Source organism: Lonchura striata, chromosome 3 (assembly GCF_046129695.1).
Source record: "Lonchura striata isolate bLonStr1 chromosome 3, bLonStr1.mat, whole genome shotgun sequence".
NCBI lineage: Eukaryota > Metazoa > Chordata > Aves > Passeriformes > Estrildidae > Lonchura > Lonchura striata.
In genome coordinates this window covers 100,804,903-100,827,798 of record NC_134605.1, presented here as the reverse complement: position 1 = coordinate 100,827,798, position 22,896 = coordinate 100,804,903, and positions in this window count along the sequence as shown.

The following is a 22,896-nucleotide window of genomic DNA, read 5'->3' as shown; positions in this document are numbered from 1 at the left end:
ACCAGAGTGTCACTTGTCAGTAAATAAATTATGAGAAGAATAAAGGATATGAGAAAAATTTATGTATCAGATGGTTCAGACTAGACATTTAGAAAAATATTCAGCATTAGAAAAGCAATGTAGCACTGCAGCAGGGTTGCCAGAGCAATGGAAGAAAACTTCCATCCTTTGAGTGGTATTTAAAGCTCAGTAGGATAAATTTGCAGGTGCCCTGATCTATTATTGTCAATGGTCCTGCTGCATGTGGGAGCTGAACAGTGTGATCTGCATCAATCCTTTACAGCCAGCAGTTCTGTGGTTCTGTGACCTTGGACAGCTGCTTCGAATGACACTGTTTGGGCAGGTCACGTTCCAACAGTTTGTTAGCAGGGTGGACACAGGCTGTCATGACTTAGCTGGGTAACTAATGTGAGTGAGACTGGAGTTTTAGTAGTTCTGTGTGATCAGTACTGAACTTCTATGTTTCATCTTCAGGATAACCCCTTTCACAGCATTAAAAGATGGCATGATACTACTTCACAGCTGTTATATCTGAATCAGCAATGTTGAGTTTTCCTTAGGATACTATTATCAAAGGGAACAGCCTATACTGTGGACTATCCATGCCTTAAGTTAAATGATTAATATTTTGTTTTGAAAGGAAGCATTTAATAGGAGTTCTAACAAATGTGCTTGTGCAAAGGAAGTCCATGGCAGTTCAAAGCAGTTTAACACAAGAACAAAACACCAGCTAAGAGTCTTCAGGTATTTAAATTAAATAAAAAATATTTTTAATAAATCTTCTTCCTCCACTGCTTATGGGCTTCATCAGATAACATGCCTGTGTATAGAATGAAATAAGTTCTCTTTACAGACAATAGAGAGACATAAGCCCTGTGAGGGTCTCATTTACACACCCTGAAGTTAATATTTAAAAATATATAAAGGAATTTTATCCATTATTTCCATTTTCTATAAAAGGTCACTAAGGAAAGTACCTTAGATGTATTTGTACATATTGCAGGTGTTTCTGTATGCATAGATGCAAGATGAAGTAGAAGCCTTTGAAGCATTACAAAGCAGACAAAACCAGCACAGTGTATACAATAGAAAGTAACTTATGATGGGCTTCAGAATCCTGCACTCTTAAGAGCTGAGCTTGTAAAAAAAAAAAAAAAAACCACACTTCCTGGCAATTTTCCCCATTCCTTTCTCACTAAGAGGTACTAGACAAGTTGCACAGATGATTTTTGTAACTCACTGGTGCTTCTGGGTTTCTTAATCCATAATGCAGGAAGATTTCTTTAGCTGATGATGAGAGTTAAAAATAGGCAGGGATTTCCCCAGGGCGGGTTGGTTTTTGGGGTTTTTTGTTTGTTGTTTTGTTTTGTGTTTTTTTTGGTTTTTTGTTTGTTTTTTTTTTTGTCTGGGGACATTTGTGGACAGCAAAATAGTGCAATTCTACTATTTCATATCCATTTTACCAGGCCATATAACTACTTGAAACAGAAGGAAAGCCTAGTCTGATTTCCAAAGAGCTGCCTATTGAAATGACATGATTATTTAAGGAGGATAACAAGTAAATAAGTGTTCCAGAGCTTCAATAGCAGTTATGTACAGCATCTCAAATGAGCCTTTCAGTGCCTTTCACATAACATTTCCCCTCCACCTCCACCACAAGCCCATCAGTCAAAAAAAGGAAAGGGTTGCTAGCTTGAAGATTTTATGTCAGTGAGATTCAGTTTCACTGAACATGTCTAGAATCTGAAGCTTAGACGTATGGAGAATTTTGATACCAAAAGCTTAAACTTGTCCTGTAACTTTTTTAATGCGTCTTTGTTTATGTAACAGTCTGGCACATCCTTTGAACTAGTCATCTGCTCTGAGCAGAGACAGATGGCAATTCATCACACCTATCTTAGACATAGACATTCGGACAGGATGAAAAACCTTCTGGAAATGCTTAACTCTTCACTAATAGGAGCTAACTCCTATTTATGTCCTTAATTCTAACTTTGGAAGTTGTTATTGAAATTGTGCCTGATAAAATGATGTGACTACACCATAAAATGCAACATGGTTTAATGTTGTATGCCTTTCTGAGGTGGATAGATCGTATTATGTAGTGTTTTTCCAAGGAAACAAAATATTTCAGGACACAAAATACACAACCTTTGGAAATTATTCTTTCAAAGATAATAATATTACTTGTTGATGCATGATAGCACATTAATATAATTCATCATTGCTCTGTGATGTGAATTCTTGTCAGCTGGACCATATGTTAGGGAACTTTGCTCCACACCTCTCAGTGCTTCTGAACTTTACAGAAGTCCATAAAATGTTTTATTTAAAGCTATAGGGTTGGCTTACCACAGGTGCCATCCAAAATAATAAGGACTTAGGTATTTCAATTTATTTTGGAAAAGTTGTTTTAAAGTGGAGTCATCTGACTACATATAATATCTGCTGTATCAAATACCATGAAACATGGCTCTATGCAAGCAATTAGATACACCTTTGGAAATAAGACAGATAGGATCAACATCAGGTGAGATAAATTGCCTCACAAGTTACATCCAGACATCTAAATTTAGCCAAAATAAAACCCACCCTCATAGCTTTAAAAGAAGTAACCAAATACATTTTAAATTTAAAATGGCAGAAATAGCATTAAAAGATAGTCAGAAATCCTATGCTTAATTATTTTTGATACATGCCTCCCTATCTTTATTTTGAACAGGAGAAAGACCAATAATTGACTATAAGGCCTAGTATGATGTCATTTCCAGAATGACAGCACAGCAAGGAAGGCAAGGTGAATTATGTCACATGACATATGCATTATAAAAGATACCTTCAGTCTGAAAGTAGTAATGCAGCTGTGGAAGGTACTGATGAGAACTCATCTGAATTGCTGTACATTCTTCATAATTTACTATCAAAACCAATGTATCTGCACTGAAAGAGGAAGAAAAAGGGATTATCAGAATGGTCAGGAAGAACAAACAGCAGTGTGTGAGAGGACAAAGTAAACACATGAAGGTGGTGATGCCTTGAGAGGGTACCTAGAATAGAGGCTAGTCAGTATTAAAAGAATAAAGTAGAAATTTATTAAAAAGGCGTTCAAAGAAGGTACTTGGGCAGTACGAATGGCCTGGCCAAGGTTAGACCGAAGATGGATGATGGCTCACGTTTTTACACTTTTATAAGTTTTGTTTACATATTGGAGGTAATTGTCCAATTACAGCTTCAGGTTATGAAGTCCCATCCTCCCAATTTGCTCTTCTCAATTTGCTGCTGTTTACACTTTTTGGGCCCAAAGCTGCAATGATGTTCTTGGTCCTCAGGCTGGAAAAGGATTGTTTTGTGTGACTAAACTGTGAGGAGAGCTTGCTAACACTTTATATGAAGCTCAGAGTTGCACACTAATGCAGTACAGAATCTGGAAAATACGAAAGCTAAAACTTAAGCACCAGTAGAAGTGAATGTTAATGCCCAAACCAGGAAGATTTCTCTCAGCAATGCACAGCATCTCTGCATGATACAAGCTGATACAAGCCGAGAGGGCCAGGATGCTACTAAATACCTCAGCTTCCACCAGCACCTCTGTCTCAGAGATTGCCACAGCACACATGAACATCTCACATTCCAGTTGGCTTGTAGAGCACATATTGAACTGCAGGGATTCTTACAACCTCTCTTACCTCCTTCCCTGGGATGCCTCTCAGTCTGGCCATGTAAATAGATATCACTTTTAGACCAGGTTGAATAAACTATTCTTTTTCTTTGCTTCTATGCCCAGGGAGGAGAAAAATAGTGGATCATTGTAAAGATCCTGATGACTTAGTCTGACAGCAGCTACTAATCTATGTGTCCTTGGCTACAATAAGAGGAAATACATTTCATCTCATTTACACCAAATTTGATGCTTTAAATTAAAAAAAAAGCAAGCAAACAAGCAAACACCAAAAAACACACAAGAAACCAACAAAGCAAGCTTTTCTATAGACTATGACAAAGCTAATATAGTTTAAGTGTAATATTGCAATCTTAAATGTTGCAAATATAAATATGATAGTAAAATATTACTTTGGAAAGGAACTGGATGTATTAAGCAGTCAGCCTTAAAAGAGACTTCTAATAGATAAGCCTATCAGCTTGTGTTGTTATCTAAGTCTTCCTCTTCTTTCTATTGGGAATACCTGCAAAGACTGAGATAATGTACTTGGAATATAGCTAATTTTTATCTGCTGAAAACACACTACTTCTTAGGGGTCAGAACTTCATATAACAGGTTATGTATATATCGGATATATGTGAATGTAAACATACATATATATATATTTAAAAATATGTTTTTAATACTTTGTGTGTTTTTAGACACAGCAGGAAAACATATAATAGTATCAAGTATATATCAAGTATAATTTCATATTGTTTAATTGGTGTATTTATATTCCTAACTTTTTGTTCACCTTGTTTTTCAGAGCTAGCAGCTCCACATCTGTTTACCAAAATGATGTCTTATGGTAAAAGACATTTTTCCAAATAGGTTTTCTTCACAAAACTACTCTGTCAATTGTTTATGATTTAAATGTGAATTATCTTGAAATTCAGTGCCATTATTTGCAGTATACAATTACCTTGGAAGAACTAAATATTAGTGTTATTACAGTCAATGCTATGTTGCATTTACTTCATTCTTTTTAGGACAGTTTCTTACATATTTGATGTGAGTTCCAAGGAACTGAATGCTCCTCTTTTTTTTCTTTTTAAAAATTATTCATTATTTAAAATCTTAATTATCTGTGTGCTCATTTTGATAATCCTGTAGAGAAATTTTATTTGCAGAGGCTGAATATGTCACATTGTCTGAAAATATGGCTCATTCTAGGATCAGTCCTTTTCTTACATGGTGATGTTCCGAAAACACACATTGTCATAAAGCCTTTGAAAATTTAATGTGATATTTAACATGCTTATTAAAATTAGCATCCATATTGGTATTTAACAGCAAAGCTAAAAGATTTTTACAACAGTGAAAGGAATACTCACATTTTACACAGCTATAGTCTTTTACATCACAGGTGGTTCAGAATAGCAGGTTTTATGGCTCAAGTACTTACCACACAATAAAGGGATTTTCCACACTTTTATGTTCACAGAACAATATAACTTTTGACAATGTTTTCAGATTAAAATTTTGTCTGGAATCAATGAACTCTGAGTCATGAAAAACAAAATAGTATTGAAAAACAAAATAGTATTGAAAAACAAAATAGTATTTTACGTAGCATAAGACCTAATAAATATTTGCATCAGTTACACTCTCAGTTATTTATGTTGTAGTGTATTATTGCACTAATATGTGGATTATTTCAGAATATCTTTTATATTCACCTCAGATTAACCACATATTTATTTTACTTTTTATTGGTTACATAATGGCATAAAATATTTATATTTTTATTAACATCAGTACTTCATTAAGTTGTGGATGGCATTTTAGAAACTCTTAGAAAACATGAATAATTTTAAATATACTGAAATTATCTTGACTACAGAAATTTACCTGAAAGGAGTTTAGTTCACAGAAAAACCATGAAAAGTTGGTCTTCCATCAGTGATTGGTGCATAAAAAAGACAAAGCTAATTAAATCCAATACCCAAGTTGTAAAATGAAGTTTAATACTTATTTAGTAAAGCATGTAAATCAGATTACTATGAAATGTGACAAGTAAAATTATCTTCAAAATCACTTACATTTGTAATTTGATTAGCAAATTCTAAACACACATAAATATACCAGAATATATTTTTATGTCCAATATTAATCTGTAGAAAATGAAAGTCATAAGCATTTAAAACATGACCTCTGACAGAAAATTAAAAAAAAAATCAAAAGAAAATGAATTATTACATTTGATTTCGTATAATGTAGTTGATATTGTCTTTATTTGCACATCATAACACCCATTCTTTCATTGTTCTCAGCCTCTATAAACTCTATTGAGTTTATTTAGGGCATCAGTCAGTCTGACAGATGTTTTGTTTTTTCAAACCACAGATGTACATGACCAACAGCAGCACAACTATCTGTAGACCTGGAGATCTCAAACATATCCAGTACAATGGACAATTCATGTGAATGACAAATAAAGGGTATTTAAAGTAATATAAAATATTCATCTGCTAATTGCATTTGCAGATCTGTAGGCTTTAAGGGTGAATTGTTCCCATTTTAGTAATTAATTCTTTCAAAAATGTCTGTATTTCTGAAAAATTGACAACTTTTTAACAGCAAAAGTTAGTCTGTTAAAAGTTGCAAGCTCTCTCCACAGTCCTTGTAAGTATATCTAGGTCTCTTTTATAAAACTTCAGCTGAAATAATTTGGACTACCCTGAATTAAAAGCAAGGAGAATTTACCTTACTTATAATCTAGGTATTCCAGCCTTGTGCACAAGCTGCTGTACTGAAGAAAGTTAACTCATTAGGCAAATAATTACAATTCTGCCTTTGAGGTTAATTTGTCAAGAAACAAAACAAAAAAAAAAAGTCTTAATGACCAGCTCTTGAGGATGCTGGTCATATTTTTTGTACATTTATTAAACCAACAGTAAGAAATTTAATAATAGAAGTTACAAATTTTTAAATTTATTTTATATTGTTCTAGCACTGAGAAGTCAGAGTGATGAAGTAGGGTCCATTTTCACTAGCTTTGTGCAAACATAAAGTGCATATACATAAATTAAAGTTTGATTTTAATAAGCTTCTAAAATGTGTTTGGTTCTGGAATTTGTAGAGTATTTGAACAATGTTTTTCATACTCACACTTTCTAATTTTTGTCTTATTAGGATCATAAGTTTAAAAAGTTTTTTCTTTCTTGTAGAGAAATAAATTACCTTAATGGATGATTCACCTACTTTTTGCTCTAAAACCCTAGTAATAAAAGTTGTAGTCTTTTCTAGGTCATTTGGACTGTCTAGGTCCAAAAGAGATGGATCATCATTGCAAATCTTAGTCAGAACTCAGTCTTTGTATGATGTATAAGGAAAGTTCAGTATCTCACAAAGTGAGAAGACATCAAAACTGGAAAGTGGAAGCTGCCATTGAAAGAACAAATGGAAATCACACCTTCTGGGGGCAAATAAGATCTTTTCTTTCACTTGAGGATGCTAATACTTAAATTGTTTTTGTTTAGAATACTCGAACTGCTTTAGTCAAAACATGGGGGAACTTACAGGGGCTTCCACCATTATGAGTAGCACCTCTCCCTGTTAGAGCTGCACTCTGTTGTTCCGCATTCTATTCCCTGCTTCTCCTGGCATCAAAAAAATTACTCATCCTCTAATTCACCCTTGACCAGTGAGATATAATTTATTAAGAGCTATAGCTTTTCCAGTCCTTTTGTTTTAATGTATTCTGGAAGTATAGAGTAATTCAGTCTTGGCCAAACTCAAAAAAAAAAAAAATTTAAAAAGCACCCATTAGGAACTGAAATGTAAAAGAACAATGCAGAATATATTACATTGAAAATGTATTTAAGTTGAAAAAAGAGATGCTTACAGTTCCCAAGCCTAAAGTAATACACAGATAAAGCCACACTGGTAGGAAATATAAACTCTAATCTCAGCCCAGACGAACAAAAATAAGTGTTGGAAGCTCTAGTTCCCCAAATTTAGGTTAAATCCCTCACCAATGAGCTCTTTCTGTGTTTTAATGAGGTTTAAATGATATCTGTGCTCTGAGAACTGCTGCTCCACAGGTAGTATCAACTTTCTGACACTGAGCACATTGGTACTATTAGGATTCTACCTAGAAGCATAAATTTAAGCTACATCTATTCTACTAAATTACAAAGTGTCAAGGACCATTCCCAGCACCATGATCCAATCATCTGAAGTGTTCAGGTTTTAGTGTCATCCCTAATAAAGCTGTGGCTTGGGCCAATTCCTACTTCTAAAAAACATTTTTGTTTAAGTTTTTCTCTTTCAAACTCTGAGAGACTTTAACAGCATGGATTTAGGCCATTAAGCACCTAAATCCAATTATGGGCACTAGCAGTGGACTTGTATCTATTGTATACTGCAATTTAATGGTTAATGCTTCAGCTAAGGTGACTGGGGAGCTTTAGAAAACAAAATTAAAATAATTATGGAATTAAGCAGCTTCACAAGTAGGTTAGAGTTGCAGGAATGAACACATCAAGACTCATGTCATCTAAGGCTCATTTTCTTCAGAGAGACTCCTGCAATTAGGATAAAAGTAATCTCCTCAAGTACTATTTTTTTTTCCTTCACTACAATAAGAAAACTACATTTTTGAGATTAAATGTAGAACTCTCCCTTTAGTAAATTGAATTAATTTGTGATATTCTATTTTACAACAGTAAGCTCCTGTTAACCTTCCTCTTATGTGGATTGCAAGTCTGAAAAGATTAATCTAATCTTATATACCATTTCCATTCATGGCTTCTCATTGAACATTATGAGTAGATTTTTTTTGCATTTGTCTGTAGGGTATTATGCCATCATTCAATCTACAGCTTTAATGCTATTTTCAGTTATCTTTGCTTCTTTCTAGCCATGTATTTTGTATGTTTCTAGGACATTTCATCTACCACCTCAGGAAGTCAGATTGTTATTTCACTACTATATTTATATTCTATCAAGAAGCTAAATATGCTATTATAAAGAATATGAACCATATATCTAACAAAATTAGTGCATCACAGTGACATTCTGTATAAGACACAAAGCTCATAATCCAGCATTTCCTGCAGAGGCAAAAATCACTTGCAAGCAAATATTAGCACAAGACACAGAGGATCCCCAGGAGCTGGAAATTCTGCTGTGCTTGTAGCTGCTGCTTCAGTGTTCTTGAACTCATCTGTCATAAGAACTACACAGTTTCAGATTTCATTATTATTATTATTATTATTATTTTCTCATTTGTTGACTTCCATGTCATTTGGCACAGGATGTAATTTAAAAATACTGAAAACATTTACAGTTTTGTCAATTTTGTGAGAGTTTCTTATTTCAGCAATTTCATATTTCACTTTATAAGCAGCAAAGCTGGCATAAATTTAATCTTAAGTTTGTGCTAAGCATGGGCTGGTTTACTTTACAACGAATAAGAGTTTTGAAGAAAAAATTAAACCCCATGATCTTTGCTTGGAATAATATCTAATTTTCTAATTATTGAAAAATAAAAATATTTGGGTGAGGGTTTGCCATGTTTTTATATGCATATTTTAAGCAGCAAAACATTACTTGGAAGAGTTCTTTCTATAACCTTATCCTTATTAAGACTTTCTTCATGACACTAAAAAAGTTTGTGCTTAATTCCTTTTAAAATTTGCCCTGTTGTACTGAGATGGTTTATGTGCTGATGAGACACATTATTAAAAGGGTGAAGACTGAACAAAAAAGTCAGGTTTCTACTACACAAATTTACATTACAGATTCCTTAGCTGTGACAAATGTAAGAAATTCCTAGAAAAAAAGAAAGGACATAAATATCTTTCCCTCCAGAAATCTTAAGAAAACAAACCTCATATGAAATGTAGTTCATTTCTGTACCATTGAAATTCCACTTAAAATTACAACCCAAATCTCTTCTGTACATCACCTCCACTTACAGAAAGGTATGAGAGGAACAAGAAACCCAAGGTGTATCTGGGAGGAAATCAGCCATTGCATACATCTGGAAAGAACTTCCCCTCTTTCCAAGTTCCAAGGCAAGTAAACCAGTGATCATTTTTTTTCTGAATTAATGTTTCCTACTTGTTGCTGAGCCAGTACTGGCTTTCAGCTTAAAAAACCCCAAACTTGGTTTTCCCTTTTTATCATATATTTCACTTCAGATGCATATACATGTATAAAGAATAGACGTAATGATAACACAAAGAGCATGCTTTAGCTGTCATAAGGCCTGCTGGCAGCAGTAAGGCATTCTTACAATCAATAATTTTATATTTATATTTTGCAAAAAATATAATAATTTATATTTTTTAAATTCTTCCCAAAGCATATCTAATCACTGTGTATAGAAAAAAAAAAAACCCAATAGTGGTTTTGATTATCTCAAAAAATTTTGCACAGCTATTTTAAGTTTCCATACAGGTTCCTACCAAAAGCATAACAAGTAAAGGATTTCTGTTTAATGTGCTTTAAAGTGATGTGTGTGTCTGTGTACATATATAAAAATATGTATATGTACATGTATATCTATATAGAATTGGTTATCATGGGTTTTTATATTGTTTATAAAAATCATTTCCTCTGGTTGTCATATCCAGTTGTAGTTCTGTAAAAAGTTTACTCTCTTCTATGCTATGCTATTAAATGCTAATGCAAGTTATGATATGAAGTTGGTTTTTCTTAAAAAATTGTTTTCATATGTTTCACTACATTTTAAGAGCTGGATATCACAACTAATTTTAGTTTCTATTAAATAAGAGAAACTTGTAGAGATTAGGCAGACTCTCTACGGCATGAAAACAGACTGACAGTGTTTTCTGAAAAAATCTTGGCCTGTGATTAATGATCCCCTTGCACACGAATGTTTGTTTTGTTCAGATACATGATATATCTAAAATTTTATATTGAATTACAAAAAATAGTGTTTACTTCCAGGAGACCTTTGGGAATAGCAGCAACCTTCAAAGGTATCCCTCAATGATTTTGTTGTCATCTATAATAACAATTATTACTGGTTTATTTGTCAAGTTAATGTAAGTTGTTGTAAATATTATTTCAGTCTTTTATGCCTAAAACTCATTTCTCACATAAATGCTTTTAATAGTAACATTTTATACTTGGCTTTTTATGTCATAATGAAATGGTAAGATAGGACTAAATTATTCAAAACTTCTGTGGTCATCTCATGTCCTCAACCCTAACCTGAAAGACATATACCACAGAAAATAAATCTCCCTGCACATTCTTTGTTGTTGCTTGGCAAATGTAACTTTGTGTAGAGTATCTACCTCAGGTAAGTGACAGTAAGCAAGGACAAAGCACCTTCATAAACAGACTACACAAACGTTTATCTACAGATGGAAGGTACTTTACACCTCTGTACCATAAAAAACTACAGTGTAGGGCAAACACAGCAAATTAGTTCTTTGAAAGATTTTGTTGCTTGTAATATCCATATTTTTTATACAGAAATCAGTATTTCCTGAATTATTTTCTTATGGTTGACTAAGAACTCAGATGGTTATATAAATTTGAGAATAAATGTAAAAGTTCAACTTTCATGCAGGTGGAGTTCTTGGCCTTGACAATGAATAAAACTACCAGTTTCTATCTAGAATTTTTATTACTCAATATATGTATTTAAATTTGTTATAGCTATTATGAGAACAAGCCTGTATCCTTCTGTATGTGTAGAGCTAATTGAAACTGAACTTTGGGCACTAGAAATGAAAGGGGAATGACTTTCCTAGATTATGTGAATAAAATGCTTATATTCTGTTACTCTTTAATGTATTTTAAGAAATATAAGTTTAATTTTCTATAAGGGAAAAAACCTATCTGTGAGAACATTTTAACTTAGAACAGAGAAACAGAAATCTTTTTCTATGGCATACTTGAAGGAAGAGTCTGCTTATCACCTAGTGAGCCTAAAAGTACTCTGCGTGTTCTGGTAATTGTTTTCATATTGATAGTCAGGATGGCTTTTAACAAAAATAGCAGTCAGTGAATTAATCTATAAAATCTATGTCATCTTTAGTGAGATGATTATGAATGACTTTTAGCTGTTGTAGAATTATATTTGAGTATATACAGTCTGAATGCTACTGTTTGCAGAAGGCTCAACGAGGTGAGAACACCATTTTCAAATATCTGTTCATGTGTTGAAATTTATGTCTTTGTAAATGTAAAACTATACCTTTAGCAATAATGAAATATGCCCCAAAGAAATCAACAAATGCTCAAAATGACCCAGAGCATTCCCTTGAGCATTTCTCTGAGGTATAATCAAAGTTCAGTTTTGCTCAGTGTTTTGCCTCTGGCCTTGAAAAGCTCCCATCAGTGCTCTGCACACTCCAGGTTACCATATTGCTGTTTCATTTCTGCTACTTCCTAACGGTGGCATTGGCTATTCTGGAAATTCAATATTGATTATCCTGGGTATAAAACTACAGCGTGTGAAGGCCTTGTCTTGAAGGCCTTTTACTTGAATCAGGCATAAAAAAAAACTCAGGAAAATAATGTTTTTAAGTGAGTTAAGCACTGAATGAATAATCAACTTAGGATGGATTTGTCTGTTTCTCTAGTCAGAACTTGCAAGCGGGAAAAAAACCTCAAATCCCTGAAACTATTGATAACACAAGACTGATCTTAAAATTGGTATTCTTCAAGGACTGAATGTCCTTTTTCTTCTAAAAGGTTCTGAGTTAGTTTTAATAAAAAATGTAAAAGGCAGAGACATTGAGTCAGAAAATGGTAGTGCAGGAAGAGGAGGGGAGGGGAGGGGAGGGGAGGGGAGGGGAGGGGAGGGAAGGGAAGGGAAGGGAAGGGAAGGGAAGGGAAGGGAAGGGAAGGGAAGGGAAGGGAAGGGAAGGGAAGGGAAGGGAAGGGAAGGGAAGGGAAGGGAAGGGAAGGGAAGGGAAGGGACCAAAAACCACGGCTCCCACCAAAAAATCCCCACTGACCAAACACCAAAGCATTATTTTCTCACTTGTAAGAATCCCTTTTTTCATATTTTTATTACATCCTTACCTACCAAACAATTTACATCTCACTTATTTGTCACTGAAGGAGTTCTCATCTGTTCTAAACTGCAAAGGTGTTTCCAAGACAGCCTCAAGTTCTAATCTTAATATGCCCTTTATTACTTCTGTTTCAACAATCTTTATATTTTTTGTGATTTAAGTCTATGTATATAATTTCATACCAATTAAATTTAATATCAATTTATCCACCAACTCGTACTTCCTTTCATATGATGGTTTGCTGTTTTATAATTGTTGTTTTGAGGCATTTCTCAAATGTTTGTTTTTAATCAGTTTATAATGGCTTGCTCCATGTACCCCATTTTGTCCACATAATGGTTTAGCCAAGTTGTTTACTTCAATATTTTGCCACCAAGTTGTTGCCAATCCCCACGTCAGTTTCCCCAGTACCTCCCTTATCTCCTTATATGCCCTGGTCATTCCCCATTGTACTGCCTCCTACCCTTGTCTGTCAAGTTGAGCACACCTCTTTTGTTCTAGAATGTTCCCTGTCGGTTGTCATTTCCTTAGTAAGCCATTGGACTGTTAAACCTGCTCCCTCCCCAGGTTGCCCTCATTGGACATCTCCAGCTGTGTTCTCCTCCCCCATGGTATCCCATTGGACAAAGGTTGTTCCCACCCCTCATACCCTCCCCTCTTTAAAAGATGCTGGAAATGTTCAGTTGGTTGCCACTTGTCGCTGATTGCTCTGGGTATTGATCTGGCTTGGGGCTCATACAAGTGGTCCCTCTCTGTTTCTTTGCCTCAGATCTCCATACTGCTCTGCTGCTGTGCTGCCCACACCACAGCTGGCTGCAGGGAGCCCCTGTCAGCACCGCCACCCAAAGGAGGTCTCGGAAGAGATCTGGGAGTGGCCGCTCGTAGGTGCCCATCAGTGACAGGGAGTGTGCTAGCCAGGAAACTTCCATCCTGTGGCCACAGCGTGCGCATTACACTTTCATGTTATTTTTAATTATCTCCTTTATTAAAAAATATTTTTCATTAATAATCAAGAGTACTCTTCAGGAAAACACTACAGTCTAGGATATTTTTGAGGGCATATGTCATCAGAAGGGTCTGTGATTTTTTCTTCTTTCATTTCCCACACTGAAATAGATAGTTTAAAACACCTTTAAACTCAGCTGTCTGTGTCTCATTTTATTTCTGTCTGGATTATTCATGAATAAACACTGTAACAATAGGACCCCGCTGTTGTCCAGTGTTCATTGACTTCTTGTGAGCACTTTATGCCTGCTTTACCACTGGTATCACCTCTGTGCAGCACTCAGGATTGGGTAGTTTGATAACATCTTAAAAGTGAGAGAATGTTCTGTTTCTTTATAACATCATCAGAGCTGTTCAAGGATAGTAAATGGCCATTTAGAAACAAAGTGTTAATTCATTATCAAAAGTAACAAATATCTCATTAAACAGTTATTATGTCCAAGGTAATATGTCTTTGTTCCTCTTCAACAAGGACTCCTTTTCTGACAGCAGTTACAATGAAAACCCAGCCAAAGATCTTAGAGCTTTAATTAATAATTGGGTTGTTAATCTCAAAGACAGTGAAACTCTGAAAGACAGTGGAAGTTTAAAAGCCAGTCTCCTATCCTGTAAATCCAGAGCCTCACTTTTAAAATATTTTTTGTAACTTGATGTGTGCCAGAAAAAAACCCATTAGCAGAGTCAAAAAAAAGGAACCATTATTAAGCTATTAGCAATACGTCTCTGACTGAACATCTCATTGGTCTGTGATTTAGTGTCTTCTACACCTGTGGAGCTACCTTCAAACCCTGTATTTAAAAAATAGGAAAAAAAAATACAAAAGAAAATTAATTATAAAAAGGTAAAACTAATATATTTGTAAAGGCCAGGAAAAAACAACATGTAAGAAACACTCAGAGAAAAAGTAACATTTATTATTACTGAAATCTTCTTAGAATTTACAAGAACAGAGGTGAATAAAAAATTATTTATTCAAGATTCTAGTTCTTAAGGTCAATGACAAGAGACATGAAGATTAGTGTTAGCACTATCATTCCAGAAAATATGATACACTGCATATTTAAACAAAAATTCAGCCTATAAATCAAAAGTCATAAATAATGATTTATTTGGTATTAATAAAGCATCAACTGCCTGTATCTGAATTTGGAATAAAAAAATACAGCCACTTTGAAGAGACTTAAGCCAAATCAATAAGATTAATCAATTAAATTATTCAAATAAATTAATCAAAATTATAAAAAGTTTCAAAAACATGCCCTTCAAAAAAACATTTAAAAGTGTTGAACTTCAGCCTAGCATTTTAGTCTAAACAAGCAAAGAATGCCTTCATGGAATAATTCCTTACATTCAGAAAAGGCAGTTAAAAATCCACTGTTGACATTAATTAACTGCCATGACAGAAAAAAAAAAAAATATTTGTGGCAAGAAAGATGCAATATGAAAGACACTCTAATAGGAAGAATACTGATTTACTGGAAAATACCCCTTTTACCATTTATTCATAATCTTATAACAGAATTGATAAAGGTTTGTCATAAAGCATATCAGGCTTTGGTTCAAGGTCATGAGCATGATGTCTCCTGAAAAATTTCTAGAAATAATAATTTTACACCTAGAGGCATTTTTTATGGTGTATTTACAGAATTCTCACACTCTTCTTGTTACAGTGTGTGACCAAGATTTCTCCAAAATTTAATGTAATTACAGAAGCCAAAGTGTTCTTGTGGCATAGTTTGAAGAACAAAACTATTCTTCACATACATGTACTCACTGTCTGTGGGAACTTTACACTTCCTTAGGTATCTAGGGCCTGGTTGCAAGTTTGGTGTCCAAGTTAGGCAGATCAGATCTATCTAGTGCACTTTTTAAAAGACAAATTTTCCGTACAAGTGTCCTCAAAGTCTTTTTCTGTATTTAGAAATTCTGCTAATTGATATAGTCTTTCCTTAATATGTGTGTCCCAGACTGTAAATGGTAACAGCTACACAGATCTCACCAATGATATCTCTCTACTGAAGAGAGATATGTGAAATGCTCCTATTCATTTAGATTTCTTGAGATGTCTTCTTTACTATCCACATTCCATTAAACTTCTGTGACTGGCAACAGTGAAAGGGAATATGAAAAACAGCCTATATCTTCATCATTAAAACAGCATCAATGAGGCATAAAAGTAGACTGCCTGAATTAAAAAAAAAAAAATGCAAAGGATCTCAACAGAGGCTTGAGTGAGATTTTCATATGTGAAAATATATGTGCAAATAATTTGAAAGTACATAATTTGAAAATATGACAATGGAAAACATAAGTAAGACTAAAGTTTCTGGAGTCTACCACAATGTTCCTGGAAGCAGGAAGTAGCATATGATGAGGAAAGCAGTGAATATAAAAAATAAAATAAAGATAGAAGTTAAAATAATAATAAATTTTTATTAATAAATTATAAATTTTAACATTTATTTAAACTTCAACTTAGTGTCACCATCGTTAAACAGATTTTCATCATTCTGCTAAAGAAATACTTAGATACAGAATTTGCAGTCTTTTATCAGTGTATTTTCTCAGCTTTAATATGTCATTAAATTTTCATTACTGTTCAGGTCAAAGAGTTAAATTGAAGTATCTGCATTAAGAAGATATTTGCCTTTCAAGAAAAAAAAGTGGAAAAGAGAAGGGAAGAAAAAAGAAATACAGACTTTGTAAAGAAAATACTTCAAAATGTGTTTTTATATTTAGGTTAAAGAAACAAAAGTCAAAGAGTTTTATTTTTGCAACATTACAGAAAAAAAAACTTATGAGCAATTATTACACTGGGAACAAAATAACCCTTTAAATTATTTCTTCAATAATTTGTCACCATTATTGCAACAATATTTGTTTCAGCAAATAAATATTTTAATGGTCTCTCAAGGGTATATTATATATAAAAAAATCAGAATCATCACAAGTTTTCTTTAGTGATATGTCAAAAAAAGAGAAGACAGGTGAAACATAAGTGTAAATAGATAAACCAAGAGAGTGTAGATGATAAGTCAATTAAAAGACACTTTTTCCAAATGCAAATGGACTGTCTGTGTAAAAGAGAGATCACACACTTTACAGAATAGATGGTAATTGAAGAGTCAGAGGTAGATTTATGGGGAAATTAATATCTTCAACATTATGAAACACAGAGGACTCTGCCTGCCAAGAAATTTTATTTTCAAATTTGACCTCTAAAGCCTGTTGGGACTTCACCAATGACATCTTCCTGGTGAGCCTTGGTGGAACATGGCAGATTTTCAAATGCACGCTATGATATTTCAATCATCCCCAGCATCATATTTAATATCCTGGGACTTTGCATCAGCATTCAGATGCCTGTTCATGAACTAGGTTAATATTAGTTCCTGCCCTGAGTGGTAATCATAAATATAAACACAACTTGAACCCCTTCTATAGGGAAGTCAGTTTTGAAAGATGAGCCCATCAATAGTCAAGAATATATTCAGATTCACACAAAGCTTTGCTGACGTCAACTACTAGATCTGACAGCAATAAAAAGACATAATCAGATGTCCTCAAGAATCATTTAATGAGCAGATTAAATATCTCAGTGTCAAAGAGGGTGCTCTTTTGTCTTTGCTGAAAATAAGTTCAGTAAAACTAACTCTAGTATGCAAATTAAATTTGCTTCTTTCCTTTCTTTTTTTTTAAATTTTTGTTTGTTTGGATTAGTTTTTTGTTCGGTTTTTATTTTGTTTATTTGATTGGTTTTGTTTTATTTTTCTTCTAATGATAATTTTACACTGATACTAAAATAAGTGTAAGATACATGAACAAACATATATGGGTAGGTAGGTTTGTGTGTGTATACATGTAACTATGGTAGACTATGGCAATAAAATAAACTTGTCTGCAGATTTTTAGAAATGTTTGTAGTCACTGTTAAGATATTTTTACCATGTCAATGATATAATGAATTTATCTGGACAGGCAGAAATATTTGGAGTCAACTCTAGCATCAGTCATTTTAGTTTTGCCTCAGTGAACTTTAAAAAGGAGCTTTGACAGTGTTAACCATCTTGACAATAAAACTTCATGCTCAAAATATTTTTAATGGGAAAAGAGGAAACATATATTTACATTAAGACAATTATTGTTAGCATAACTGAAATCATACCAGTCTGGTCAAAGCATCTTTACTAGTTACAATACTATTACACAAAAAAAGAAAGGCTGCTGCTATACAGAAGTTCAATAGCAGTAATAATACAATTTAAATTTTTACACACACACATGTTTTTTGCATATCTTTCTGATGTTCTGCTCACCCATCCAGTGCTCTTCTAGGTACTGAAATAATTTTCTTCTGGCAGTGGTGATGAAATGTATCATAACAGTATCATCATCTATGCTCTTATGATGGGAACAATATTATGATGGAGTTGATGATTTCCTCACTTTACATCTAGATCCTCTTATGGTCATTTTGTTAGCATGCTTTTATATCTTTGTTTCAGCTGGTCTGCATTCCCATGTAACAACAGAATTTAATATTGTCTTTTGAGGGTGTTAGGCATTGTTTTTTTGTTTTATTTCTTACTCCCAAAGCTAACTTTGTCTAGCTCCAGGTCTCTGTTTCTTTAATTGAGCACTGGTACACAGATTATGGCCATGGGGTTGGTTACCATTTTTAGGCCTATGCCCCTTTTTCCACCATTTCTACATTTCTGTACTTTTCTAAGTAACCTCCTGGATCTCCACTTCTCAATGTCTCCGTTATCATACCAGGCCTGCTTTATTCATACTAAATCACTATAGAAGTTGATATTTTTTTAGGTACCTTCCAACCCAACCCATTCTTCCGTTCTAGGATTCTATGAGTCTATGATTATGGTGCTGTTATAGTAATAGAGCAAAATAAAACTGAGCAAAATAAAACTGAAACAAAGAAGCCATTGCCAATTAGTCTTTTTGAAAAGCAGCTAACACAGCTAAACAAAATAAAACAGAGGTCCGGGTAGGTCTAGTTCAGAGAAGACAAACTTAACAAGCCTTTGTTTTGAAGTCCTGCATGTATGTTGAAAAGTCTGCATCATTTTACTTGCAGTTACAATACTGTTTCTTGGGACTAAATAATTACACAAGCCAAAAACACATGAAGGAATGTAGAATTAGGGGAAAAAGTTAAAAAATTAAAAAAAGCAAAAAAGCAAGCTCTGTATGTAAAATATGCATCTTTGATTACTTAAAAATCACGATTTAGTTTTTCACAGTTTTTCAATATATAAACATAGAATGATAGAATGGTTTGTGTTGAAAGAGACCTTAAAGCTCATCAAGCTCCAATTCCCCTGCCATGTGCAGGGACACCTTCCACTAGGTCAGGCTGTAATGAGTGAACAACTGGCTCACAGGTTGGGCACAAAGGATGTCTGTGAATGGGGTGGCACCAGACTGGTCACCTGTCACTAATGGGGTTCATGCTCTTCAGCATCTTCTAAATAACCCAGATGCACAACTGAACGGGATACTCTGCAAATTTGGAGATGGTACAAAAGTGCTGCTGACTCTCTCCAAGGCAGAGAGGCCCTGCAGAGAGACAACAAATCAGAACACTGGGCAATCATAAACTGTATGAAGTTCATCAGGGGAAAGTTTTGGATTCTGCATTTCATACTACCTCATTCACTTATACAGACTGTGCCAAAGCCAGATTGTTCAGTAGTTCAGGACACTAGTTACTGATTTTTAATTATTTTTTTGTAAAATCTGAGGCTAAACTGAAGGTTTTAAACTTCTGAAAGACAAGACTCTCATAAAATTCTGAACCTAGGTTCAAGGTAGGTTTCACCATACAGACAAAATCAACAATAATCATGGAAGTGTAAACTTATTTGTATTCTTCCTATTCTACATTATTTAAGTTACTTGGCATTTGCTGAATAACAGGTCTGCAAAAAATTAAAAATATTTTGCAATATTAAAGGTAATGGATTTTATTATCTGATGCACTTTCTCCCTGTGATTTGCGTTCTGTCTTGTTAACTGTGGTCGTACTGCCAAAACAAATTTTTATCTGCTTTTCCTTGGAATGGAAAGTTGGTAAACATATAAATATATGGTATTTTATCTATATGTAATATACATACAGATTTATTTAGGTTCCAGATTCTATCTCCCTTTAACTGTAATGACACTCTAAAAGGTAACCAGCTGTGAAGGCATCAGTGGGGAGGAAAGCAATGATTTGGTGCTCAGCAGTTCCCTACCAAATGCTGAACTATTGACTGACTACCAATCAATTGCTACACTGCGCCTACAGAGTCCCGTGATGTAAATAAAGCACATGGCTCAGGGGAAGAGGCACCAGGATTTATAACAAAACTGAATGGAACATCAAAATATATAAAGGAAAGGAAGGGTATGTTCTAATGAAATAACAGAATCAAGTGGGCCGAGTGTAAAACAAGTCCAGAAAGTTTCATTCCAATGTGCATGTGCAATTCTGTAAAATTCAAAATTGGTGCTTAAAGATGGGGAACTGCAGAAATATAAAAGGATGCTGAACTAATTTTGGGGTACTGCTATTCTTCCTTATCTTCTGCTTCTCAAATAATCTCACAATTTTTCAGTAAATCTTTTGCATTCCATTTTCTGTGACACACAGTAACAAGTAAAGTACGAGAACATAGAAAAAAAGCAAAAGCATGAAAAAGATCTCAATCAGTTATAATGTTGTACAACACTCACTGTGATTGCTATCAATAACAGCACAAAAAAAAAAAGAGAAAAAGAGGGTAAAAAATAAAGCTATAAGTGCAAAGAGAGATTATGAAAATTTATCTCCTATGAAAAAAATAATTACAGGATCACAGGATCATCCATGTTGATAGGGATTTCAACAGGTCTTAACTCCAACTTCCTGCTCACAGCCTAATCAATCTAAAGTCAGAACAAGTTCCTCAGGACTTTTGTGTTGGTCATGAAAATCTCCAAGGAGGAGGCCTGCTAATCTTTCCATTCAACACCTTCCATTGCTTAACTGTCCTCACAGAGGAAAATTTACCTTATATTTAGCCTGGTATTAGGCAGTGTCCATCTTCACCTGTCCCTTTCAGCACCAGGCTCATATTTTACTCATTGAGCATTTGTCTATTAATGTAGTAATAGAAGATCATGCCCTTGATGCAATTCAAGCTGCAAATGACATCTCTGCATGAGCTCTGGCTTTCCAAGCAACACTCTTCTCACACTCACACAGGGATTCTAAATTCTTCCTTTGTAGCCTGTTCCCATTTCCATAGATTTTTCTTTGTATTGGAACTCCACTGTTTACCCATTTAGCTAAGACAGTTTTTTCATAGTACACTTGTTTTCCTGAGTTTCAGGATGGACCATTCTAGTGCAGATTGCATCTCTTATCTGATGAGGCCCAGAACAATAGTCCCTCGCTGGAATATATCTTCCTGCCATTCACACCATAGAGGTTAAACATGTAATTCATATTTTCTCATTACTAGAAAGAGAAGAATGTTTACGGGAGGATTTATCCCTCTTTTAGATTGCTTTCTAAGATTAATATGTTCCTGGACAGAGCTTAGTTAAGTATCTTACAATAGACTTTTTACTTTCAGACAGCTATGGTTATTAGACAAGATCATCTCCAAGTTGTTTTTTGGTGGGTTTTTTTTTTTTTTTTTGTAAGCTATTGTACTGCTCTTTTTTTTTTTTTTTTTTTTTTCCCTCTGATGACTTAGATATGGTACTGCTCTTTTTTTTTCCTCTGATGACTTAGATGAATGACTGGGGAATGTGACAGAAGTAGAAGATACACCCTTTCTTTGCCTGTTTAGAAGAACATAGTGCAGGTGTAGAGGACGCAGATTAGGTGATTAGGTTCATTTTAGGTCTGGCACTTCTGAATGTTACAGCTAGTATCTGTGACAAATTTAATGTGGCAACACAGAACACTGTGACCAGACAAATTTTCAAGTGTCCCAACTATTTTTACAACCCAGAACTTTTCTATCACTTACTGGGTGACATTTCACAGCCTGTTGGCTTGTCAGGGTCACTAGGCTACATGCAGTTCTCTAAAGAAAAATCACTGAGCACCCTCAGAAAAGGAAGTGTCCCTGACTGAGAAAGACAGTGACAAAGTTACTCATTTCTTTGGTGGAATATTTCCCATCAAGTGTGGGTATTCACACAGCAGTTGATTACACCTTTATCAGTTTTCTCTAAAAAACAGTGAATCTTTAGTAAAGGTTGACAGGGGAACTTAGGATGTGAAATTAATCTTTCATCTTACCAAAGATGCTGGAAATATGTTACAGCATTCCATAAAAGGCCCTGACTCTGTTCGTCCACTGAAAAGGGAATCTAGGATGACAGGCTTTGATTGCATAGAAACACATTGCAGAAAACTCATATTACACAAGATGAATCCAAACCTTGCTGATTATTATTTCATTCCACAGCATCAATAAACATAAATAATCTGAAACTTTTGTGCAAATGAAACACTTATGTAGACAATCACTAAGATAAACATGGAAATTTACTGTTAGAAAATTGAGTGACCATTACAAATGTTTCTTAATAATCAATTTCCATATTTTCTCAATAAACACTGATAAAAGTCTGATAATGTTGTTCTTAGCAAGAAAATTCCAATTAAAATATCTGACTAGGTTGTATATTACATAGCAGAAGAAAAACTAACTGAACAGATTGCAGTATTAAGAAATATAGTGAAGTGTGCTGTTGTTTCAGACTGAGTGCTAGATATGAGCATCAGCTAATTTGAAGAATTAACAATATTTGACAGATGACAAGCTGTGTATTTGAAAATTCTATTTCGTCTTCAAGTGCATTCTTATCACCTCCACATTTGTCTTTAAAAGTTCTTTTTATTCCCTCAAGACTAATTTGTTTAATAAAAATAAATTATTTGATTATCAGTAGTAATTCCTCTTATAATTTTTCTCATTGAGATGTTGATTTAGTGCAGTTCAAATGTGTTGAGTATTTCCTTAAGAAGAAAAAAAAAGTATTTGTTATGAATTATCTTCACTTGTTAAAAAACTTTTTCAATATCTGTAGCATGATAACTTTTGCTATGATGTATGACCTGCTATTCTAACTCTCAGTTTCAAGGTCACAGGAAAACATATAGCTCCTTACAGTTTT